Source organism: Miniopterus natalensis, chromosome 9, assembly GCF_054644295.1.
Source record: "Miniopterus natalensis isolate mMinNat1 chromosome 9, mMinNat1.hap1, whole genome shotgun sequence".
Classification (NCBI taxonomy): Eukaryota; Metazoa; Chordata; class Mammalia; order Chiroptera; family Miniopteridae; genus Miniopterus; species Miniopterus natalensis.
In genome coordinates, this window is record NC_142089.1 from 71184437 (window position 1) to 71194527 (window position 10091).

Sequence of the window (10091 nt, forward strand, 5' to 3'; positions counted from 1 at the left end):
CCTTTTGCCCAACAAAAAGCCGAGGCGCCGAGAAGTTAAGTAACTGGCCACACAGGGTGAAGGGGAACCAGTTCTCAAGCAGGCAGTTGGGAGCCAGGATCTGTGCTCTTGGCAGCTATGCTCTGTCATTTTCACCTTGAAGGAACTGTGGCCAGTCATCTGCATCATTGGTCCCCAGGCCAAAGCTCTAACCACTGGGCAAAACCGGCCAGGGATGATTTAGGAATTAAATTGAGGACACAGGACATCGAGATGAACAAGAAATAAACTGGTGAACAAGGCCTGGAAGGTGAGACAGACGAAATGAGATTTATGCTCATGCATAATATTACTGTGGGACATGGTCTGAATTTAAGTTGTTTCATGTAAAATATTGGAATGGTCAGGCCTTCTTGCTGAGCGGTCGCGAGGGCTGAGCTGTACAGTGATGCCTCGCTTTGCCCAGCAATCCCTGCTGTCCCAGCGCCCTGCCTGTCTTGGTTATCAGATCAGCTGTGGCAGTCAGTAGCACAGTGCTTGCTTTCAAGTCACCCTTATTTTACATAAAAATGGCCCCAAAGTGCAAGACTAGTCATGCTGGCAACTCAGATATGCCAAAGAGAAGCGGCAGAGTGTATGTACGCACAGAGAGCACACAGGAGGCTGCCCTGCCGCAGCGACCATGGCCTCCAGCAGCGGGGCCTCATCACCACTGCCTCCTGTCTCACTCCTTCCTGCCCCAGAATGGAACTGGCGTGTTCCTCTACAGCGTCCCTGAAACGCCTCTGTGCAGATGAAAATACAACGGTCATTTGCCAGGGCTTCCCTGGGAAACAGGGCCCCTCAGCCAGCAGGCACTGGACTATGGCCCCAAACTCGCTGGAGGGACCACTCCAGCCAAAGGAGGCCAGACCCATCTGGGCTTACCGGTCTTTAGGACTGTAAAGGAGGCTGAAGAGCAGACAGGAGTGACAGCTTCTGTCATGTATGTCCCTCCTCCTTTTGCTGCTGCTGCCGTTGACGAAGCTGTTGAGGAGGAAGTGCCCTGGGTCGTGTGTATTGCTGAAGGTGGCGCACAACAGGACACGGTACTGGTCAGCACGGACTGCTGGGTCAGGGAGAGACAGGGCCGATCAGGCCACACTGCCCTGGAGTCCTCGGTCCTGGAGAATGCAAAATTGGTATCATGCCTGGCCACAGTCACAAGAAGGGAAGAATTGGTATTGTGTCCAGATCTGGTACCGAACAGCACAAGTTGGATTGGGGCAGTCTTTGGGCGTTGCCATTGGAGGTGATCCTTTAAATGGGACAGGTTTTATTGTCTGCCCTGAAGTCTTTTGGAATGATCCAGCCACAGAAGGCATCATGTGATTGGTGAAATTGGTGGCAATGCAGAAGAAAATGCTGCAGAATTTTTGAAGCAACATGATTCAGGTCCCAAAGCCAAGCCCATGGCATCCTTCATTGCTGGGTTAAGGGCTCCTCGGGGCAGAGAATGGGTGATGCAGGGGCAATTATTGCTGGAGAGAAAGGAGAAGTTAGAGAGAAGATCTCTGCCCTTCAGAGCACAGGAGCTGTGGTCAGCATGTCGCCTGCTCAGCTGGGAACCACCATTCACAGGGAGTTTGAAAAGAGGAAGATGTTATGAAAGAAAAAAACAAAATGTTCTCTAAGCCTGCGGAATGAGTCATTGTAGAAATGTGAACCAGCTGCAGTTTGTTTCTGCTGTCCAGTGATTGTCAGTCTGTGCACCTGTCTCGGGGCTTCCAGGACAGTAGAAGTCAAAACAAGGTCCAGAAAGTTCTGTATTAAGACAATTTCACCTCATTATATAACAGAGATGCCAATAAATCTACCCTTTGATTTGAAAAAGTAAAGAAAACACATAGTATAAGTGGAGTTTGGTACTATCCATGGTTTTTGACATCCACTGGGGGTCTCAGAATGTGTCCCCCTAAGATAAGGGGACCACTCTATTAACATTATTATCACGCCATTATTGAATACCTACCACTCCTGGGGCAAAACCCATCTCAGAAGCACTTCAGGACAGCCACATGGTGAGTGTGGTTCACTCTAACAGAGGAACTCAGGGTGAAAATAAAGACAGTAACCATAGTAGTCAACACATAAACCTTGCCACGTACCAGGCCCTAGTCTGAGTGCTTTATAGGTGAGAACTAATTTAACCTTTGCAACAATGCTAAGAATTAGATGCTTTCCAGTTGCTTATTTTGCAGAAGAGAAAACTGACCCACAGAGATGTTAAGCGACTTGTTGAGGTCACACAGTGATGAGGCAGGGATTCAAACCCAGACAGACTGGCTACAGTGTCTACTCTCCTTGCCACTACTCTGTACTGAGCTTCAAATTGGAGCCTTGCCTTAGGAAATCAGAATTCATATCATTTTTTCTCTTTGAACTATTTTCTGGAGTCCTTCAAAAGCTTTAGGGAAGCATGTTTAATTTCTAAAATCATTCATTCGTTCACTTATTTATTTCACAAAAACACATTGCAAGCCCAGAACCCCTTCTTAAGAAATGCCTCTATTGGGTGATTAGCCTTCAAAGGTATGGGCATGGAAAGAATGGCCTTTAAATTTTTATTGATTGATTTGAGAGACAGAGAGAAAGAGAGAGAGGGATCAGTTTGTTGTTCCACTTATTCATGCATTCATTGGTTGATTGTTGTATGTGCCCTGACCGGGGGTCAAACCTGAAATCTTGGCTTATCGGAATGATGCTCTAACCAACTGAGCTACTGGCCAGGACCCAGAAGGGCCTTTAAAAGAACTCAGAGCAGAGGGAACCCCAGTGGTTGAGGAAGTCTCCACCATAAATATTGAGCCATTGGGTCTAGGAAGATTTGGAACGAAATATTAACTTACACAAATGTTCTACTCTTATGATAAACTTGTTGACGGAGGATCAGATGGACACTGAGAAGTTTGGGGTCTAAGTCCCTGAGAGGGCTCTAAAGCTTTCCCCCTGACACGTGTCCACAGATGAGCAGTAATTAATGCTTAGAATTTGCTTCATTAAGCCAATCAGGACATACAGAAAGAGCATCTTCCCTGTGCAAAATACTTACTTAGGGCTGTAAGGGATACAGGCCCAGAAGACAGCACCTCTGCCTTCCCATGGAACCACAGCAGCAGGCGGTGTGTGCCATTCCTGCCCACTGAGGGGGCCACCTCTGTTCTGACGCATGTGGCAGGCAGGGTGATGTGGTGGCTGAGAGTAAGTTTTGAGACAAACAAATATGGCTTCATGTCTTCACTGTGACTTTGGGCAAGGGTTATACCCTCTCTTGGTCTTAGTTACATCATCACTAGGAGAGAAACTCTTACAGATTAGACTGTGTTCCCCAACATGCATATGTTGCATCCCTAACTCTCAATGTGACTATATTTGGAGATAAGTCTTTAAAGGGATGATTAAGGTTAAATGAGGTCCTAAAGGTGGGCCCTCATCCAATAGGATTGGTGTCCTTATCAGAAGACGAAGAGACACCAAGAGTGCATGTGTGCACAGAGCAAAGGCCACGTAAAGACACAGCGAGAAGGTGGCTGTCTGCAAGCCGGGAAGAGAGGTCTCACCCAACCAGCACTGCCGGCACCTTGATCTTGGACTTCCAGTCTGTGAGAAAGTAAATTTCTGTTGTTTAAGCTGCCCAGCCTGTGATATTTTGTTAAGGCAGCTTGGGTAGACTAATACGGGGCCCAAAACAGTACCTACCTTCCTGAGCTTCATGAGTAAATGAGACCACATGCTTAGCTCAGTGCCTGGCACAGAGGAAGCACGCGATGCTTGCATACTTCCATCATCAACATCGTCATCACCATCATCATCGGAATGTGCTACCTCCCAGGAGACATTCAGTGCTGATTTCTCCCAGGGAGGGGGTGTTCCTCAAAGTCATCTCCCTTCTTACACATCTCCCGCCATATTCATCAATTCATAGCCATCATTCATCAAACTTCTCCAATATACACCACCTTGCGAAGTGAAGTCCTGTGACTGCTGCCGTCTGACTCCAACACATCAAGTAGTAAAGACTTCACACACTGGCAGAGTCCTTTCAGAATGGCAGAAGCCACGTGAGGCCACACATTGGGAATCGGCTCAGGAAGCCATCAGACAGCAGGAACAGAGGTGGGACCCCAAGCCTGGCATGAGCAGAGTGAGTGAGAACCCTGGGGTTTTCTGGGATGAAGCACTGAGTCTCAACCAAGAGGTCAGCAAGTCTGAGGACAGGTAAAAGAAAGACCCACAACCTTAGAGGTGTTAAAAACTGGGTCAAGAAGGGAAAAGGCAAGGAAATGAGAAGGTTGCATAGCCCTGGGTTTCTGGGGCTCATCTGAAAGCCCAGAGCCCTTGCCCCAGGTGTTTATCTTTTCTGTTCTTAAAGATGCAATACTTGGAGATTAAGAATCATTCAACAAATACTGACTGAGCACCTACCATGTACAAGCACTGCACTAGGTCCTACGGACAAAAGTTTGAATCAGAAAGAGGGCAAAGTTTGCCCTCGCTGGGCCGCTCAATTGGCTGGAGCATTGCCCTGATACGCCAAGGTTGCTGGTTCGATCCCGGGTCAGGGCACATACAAGAAGCAACCGATGAATGCATAAATAAGGGGAACAACAAATTGATCTCTCTCTCCCTTCCTCTCTCTTAGAAAAGAAGGAGTGGGAAGTAAAGTTTAACACAGACTGTGGAACCAGAGCCTTCCTGATAGGTGAGCAGGTGACAAGTCTGTGACTATGTGTCAGGGGATGGGAGGGAATGGAGCTTACCCTCCCCTGAAAATGATTTATCAACATAAATTTAAAATTTTTTAAAGGGGGAACTTCCACGCTGGCAAATAGTACTGGCTATCTGAGAGGGTGTTGCAGAAATTAAACCTGAGGAAGTATTGCAGCCCAGCCCCTGGTACATCTAAGCACTCAGTATATATATATCCCTGGCCCTCCTTCCCTCCGCTCCTGGGAAGACAGCACAGAGAGAAAGCACAGAGGAGTTTTCTCTTTTGTAAGAAAGTTCAAGGTATTTCCCCTTATAGAAATCCACCCCACAAAACACAAATGTCAGAAACAAGGAAATGGACCAAACCCAGAAAGATAAATGTATAAATAATAAGGACTCTTAAATGAAAAAAAAAAAAAAAAATCCCACACCCATCGGAGTGGAATTAAGAAAGCAAAGAGCTCCCCGCATATACGCATAACACGGGGACAGAAAATAGCGGAGGGAAGGCCCGGGAGGGGTGGGAGTGGGAGGAAAGGGGACGCCTGTGATGCTTCCAACAATAAAGACAAATTTAAGAACAGAAGAAAGCAAGCACTTCGACACTGAAGGGGCAGTTCAGGCCTTTCATCAGCGACCACGAAATGAACGAGTCACCAACACAGGGTCTGCAGAATTAAGGACGTGAGGGAATGGGGAGGGGTGCCTGCCGGAGCTGCGGGCCACCTGCGGTCCCCCTGCTTAAAGGAAAGAAGAAAGGAGCTTCCCTGGGAGAAAAGCAGACAGCCCCCGGGGTAAGATCTGGGAATGAGGGGTGGAGGGTGGAGAGTTCCATTTTTTTGACACACAGACCCCTTTAAGAATCAGGTGAAAGCTGTGACCCTGTCTTAAAAAACCCACAAACTGAAACAAGTGTAGGGTTTCATGAACCCATCACAGTCTATGCCTGGAGGCCCAGGTTAAGGACCCTTTATTTCCACCACAAAAGAAGAAATCATTTTGTGACTGGACAGCGGTGCTAGCCAGTGCTGCATGGCAATCATATATAAGTGTATCAAGTCAGCACGTTGTACACCTTAAACTTAGACAATGTTAGATGTTAAATATATTTCAGCTTTTTTAGAAAATGACTCCTACTTGAGAGTGAGACTGGAGGAGGCCGGCGGAGCACGTCCCTTGGGGTCACCGTGTTTCTCGACCTTGGCTGCACGCTGGAGTCATCTGGGAACTCTGGAAAGGACTGATGCTGGGCCACACCCCAGAAAGTCTGAACGAATGGGTCTGGGTGCAGCCTAGGTGTTTGGAGCCGTCAGTTTCCCCCCTGGTTCTCAGGTGCAGCCAGAGCTGAGAACTAGGACTTTAGGAGAAAGGACTCCAAGGACCAGGTGGGGGACATGAGCTGTGTGTGAAGGAGGGGGCAGCAGAGTGGTGTCGAACAGGACCCAAACTTGAAAAATGTTACCCCATTTGAAAATCAGTAACAGGGCGGGCTCCGAGGGACCCGGGACTGAAAGGAAAACCATGGAAAGGAAAAGGCCGTTGAATAATAGGGGTGGTGTTAGTTTCCGTGAGGCTTCTCCCAAGAATTTGGAAATCAAATATTTCCCTGAGAGGGTTAGACTGTGAAATCAACTCATAATAGATGACAAGGCGCAGGATTTGACTGTGACCGTTGATGTCAACATACCCAAGGAGAGAGGAGAGGGCAGTGAGTCTTGGAGAAGGCATCGTCGTGTCCATCAGAGAACTGTCCTGGGAAACTGGTGCTCTGGCCAAGGACTGGGGTCAGTGTGAGAAGACTGAGGGACAGACTCAGACATCAGGTACTCAGATGCAAGGATGCCTATTGTTCTGATTACGGGCTCATCAAACCGCCTTCTGATTGCATTGCATTTCCCCTGTGCCTTGCCTTCGAGCTATGTGCTCTGGCCAGGAGGCATTTACAGTTCCTACTGTGTATGTAAATGGTCGTCTAATCCTATATCTGTCTTTGTGGCTTGATAAATGCCTATTTCCTGAGAGACAGAGTGGCTCTCGACTTTCTAACAAATTGGATTCTGAGCTTGCACTGTTGAGGAGCAGCTTCTGGATGATAGGAGGGGACTCTTCTGCTAAATCCCTTGGGAAATACCTTCTGGCGTGGTCCTCGGCTTTGTTTCCCATCCCCACTGGAGATTTTCTTCAGAGGTCGCGGAAAGGCAGGAAGCCCTGTGCGGCATTCCCACCCCTGGAGATAATAATTTCTGTCACACAGTAGCTAGAAGAGAAAGTCATGTGGGATCTGGAGATGGACCATGATGGCATTTTCATAACAAGGTGAATGTTCTGATGTCACCTATCTGTGCCCCAAAACGGTTAAAATGATAAAATTTGTGCTGTGCATATTCTACACAAAGAAAAGAAAAAGAAAGTCACTAGGATGGGCAGAGCTTTTGCCCCAAAAGGGACGTCTCAGGCCACACACTGGGGCCACCTGGCTAAATCCCAAACCTTTGTTATCCCAAGTGGTAATGGAGGGGTGACATAGAGTTCGAAGATACAGAGAAAGTAGTGCAGGGAAAGAACAAACCTTGTTGTTGAGGAAGGTGGTCAGGTACCCGAGAATCCTGCCCTGGACACTGGAGTCATAATCACTAATTAACAGATCACTCCTGAGAGAGTGCTGTGCAGGTGTAAAGACAATTCAGAAATTATTCACAACAGCAGCAGTAACGTCCTGGGCCAATGCACTTACCTAATCACCTCTCGAGTGTGGCCTTGGCTGTGACTCCTGTTGCCTGGTCTCCCTTAGGTGCTGTCCTGTTTTAAGCCTGGATCTTCAGATTCTCTATCAAACCTGGGAGCTTCCCAGTAGTCTACCAATTAATTCTCTCTCCGTATGTTTGCAAGCATTGTTTTCTGTTGCTGGCCACCAAGAACCTCAGCAGATAGAACCCGAGAAAAGATGTCTACATATGTGCTGTGGCTGGATGGCTTGCCATCGGATTAGTTTCTCGTTGCTGTGGTAACAAACCACCACAACCTTAGTGACCTAGCCCCAGTTTATTATCGGACAGTTCTGGAGGTCCATGCCTGAAACGGCTCCTACAGGCTACAAGCAGCAGCAGTTCCTTCTGGAGCCTCTAGGGAGAACGTTACCAGCCTTGCCAGCTTCCAGAGGCTGCCTATATTCCTTGGCTGTGGCTTCCTCCTCTGTCTGTTAAGAGCACCACTCCAACCTCTGATCCTGTCCTCACACCTCCTCTCTGACCCTGACCCTCCTGACTGCCTCTTATGAAGAACCTGTGTCTTCATAAGACTTATTTGCGTGATGTAGTTGAATCTTACCAAGAAAACCAGTGTACACCATAGTTTAGTACAGTCATGGCACAATTACAGAGCAAATCAGTAAGAATTACAGAGGTATTTTCTTTGCCTCCCCAACAGAATCTACCCTTGTCCATACATACATACCAGGTATTATTAAAGACAAGTGTTGTTACAGTTTGGTCATGACTCAGTTATTTCTGGTTTCCAAGTTAACTGGGGACAAAGTCAGTCATCCCATCTCACCTCACAGGCTTGTGCTGTGACTGGGTTCCATTGGGTTTTGCAGCAACAATGACACAAGTGGTACTTAGAATAATTCCCATCCCTACGAACTATACCGTGGATTACACAGGTGCAAAACTTGTGGGCTGTCCCTACCACTAGGCAACACAACAGCATCACTGTCAGCCTCAACTCTGCCACATCGGGTGGAGGCACAAGCCACCCTCTCAGGTCCTTAGGAATTCTGATATAAAGCTTTAAAGGTATAGTTACGGTTTCTTGCTTAAAAAGTGTCCCTGGTTCCAGCACCTGCTTTGGCACCCCTAGTCCTGGGACCACGCATCAGGTAGAGAAAAGAAAGGTGAAGTGATGGGGCGAGGAAGAATTATGTAGTTGCACCGGCATCTGCCCCAGCCCTCTTCCCCAGACCCTGCAGAAAGCAGGGAAGTCTATCCAGTGTCAGCCCTCCCTTAGCCCCCTCATGTTACGGGTAAGCATGCCCTCAGGAAGGTGTGTAAGTCAGCCCCATGCCTTTACGGCCCCCTCCCATGTTAGACAATAAATGTTTCAACTGCCTGTTCCGCTTGGCTATTAAACCATTACTCTAATGGGAGTGTGCAACACCATCTGCCCATTTGATGTGGACACTGGTGGACATTACGGGCTGTAAAGTACAGCCCTTGGTGTGAAGAAATGGAACTTGGCAGCACAAACCAGTACAGTATCTTCTGCTCCAATCCTGTAATAGTAATTTGAGCCCTTTCATTTTCCCCTGAGAATGTAAAGCCCAGTCCACATGAAACATCTATTCCGGGTAGGACCCATTTTTTGCACCCACCTCCACCAGGCTACCAGTAATTGGTCCAGTGTCATCCACTATGTGCAGGGCCTTTCCCTGGGGAGTGTCCCCATGGCCATCCATAGTCTCTGTCTCCCTGCTGAAGACAGAGCAGATTCTGTTGTTATTTCGTGCGTCCGAAGGTGCAAGAAGAGCACGTCTCGCTTCAGTCCATCTCTGCATGGCTGCAGGACCCCTCTGCCCACTCATTTCATGGTCCCGGGCGGCCACCTCAGGCAGCACCCAACAGGTCCACTTGGTAGTTCCAATCACCTGCTGAAACTAGGAGGGGGTTCTTCCGACGGCCATTGACATGTCCCATTTAATGTAGCCCTTAGAGTGATGTCACCAAGACGGTGGCGAGGAGACCCCAGCCTCTGTTCCCCCCACAAAGATCAGCGATTAGACAGCTATCCATGAACAAAGCAGAGAGCTCTGGAGTCCACTTAAGAAACTTTAGCAATGGAGTGGAACAAAAGTACCTGAGAACAAACACACACAGAGAAGGCAGACGGCTTAATTTTGCCCGTATCGCCCTAGCCCTGGAGCTGGCACTGCTCAGTGCCAAGAGGGACCTTCCAGCCAGAAAGAGTTCTCTTCTGCGGGAAAGGGAGAGCGGGATGGCAGCCAGCTTCCCCGGCCTTCTGGGGAACCATATGAAGGCCTCGCTCAATCTCACCCCATTCAGGCTGGCAAAACTGAGACATTTAGAAATGGCTGGAAACAAGGGGAAAAAGCAGGGACTAGCATAGCAACCACACAGTGGAAACAACTGCAGTTCACAGTGACCTGCTAAGCAGACAAACCCAGCAGCTTTCACCACTGAAGAAGGAAACAGCGGACAGCACAGCAGCTCCTCTCCTCTCCCCCCAGTACCCACACTCAATGACTCCAGTGGCCTGATTCTCTCCTCGCCCCTCCTCCACATGCTCGAGCCCGAAACCCACAGGCAGGCAGCCAGCCCAGGCCCTGTGGCTGTGTGAGTGCAAGATGC

General features: G+C 48.5%; 1 pseudogene; it reads left to right on the forward strand.

The window, feature by feature from the left end:
- Positions 1 to 548: 548 nt before the first annotated feature.
- LOC107530401 (succinate--CoA ligase [ADP/GDP-forming] subunit alpha, mitochondrial pseudogene) lies at positions 549 to 1627 on the forward strand (annotated as a pseudogene).
- Positions 1628 to 10091: the final 8464 nt, after the last annotated feature.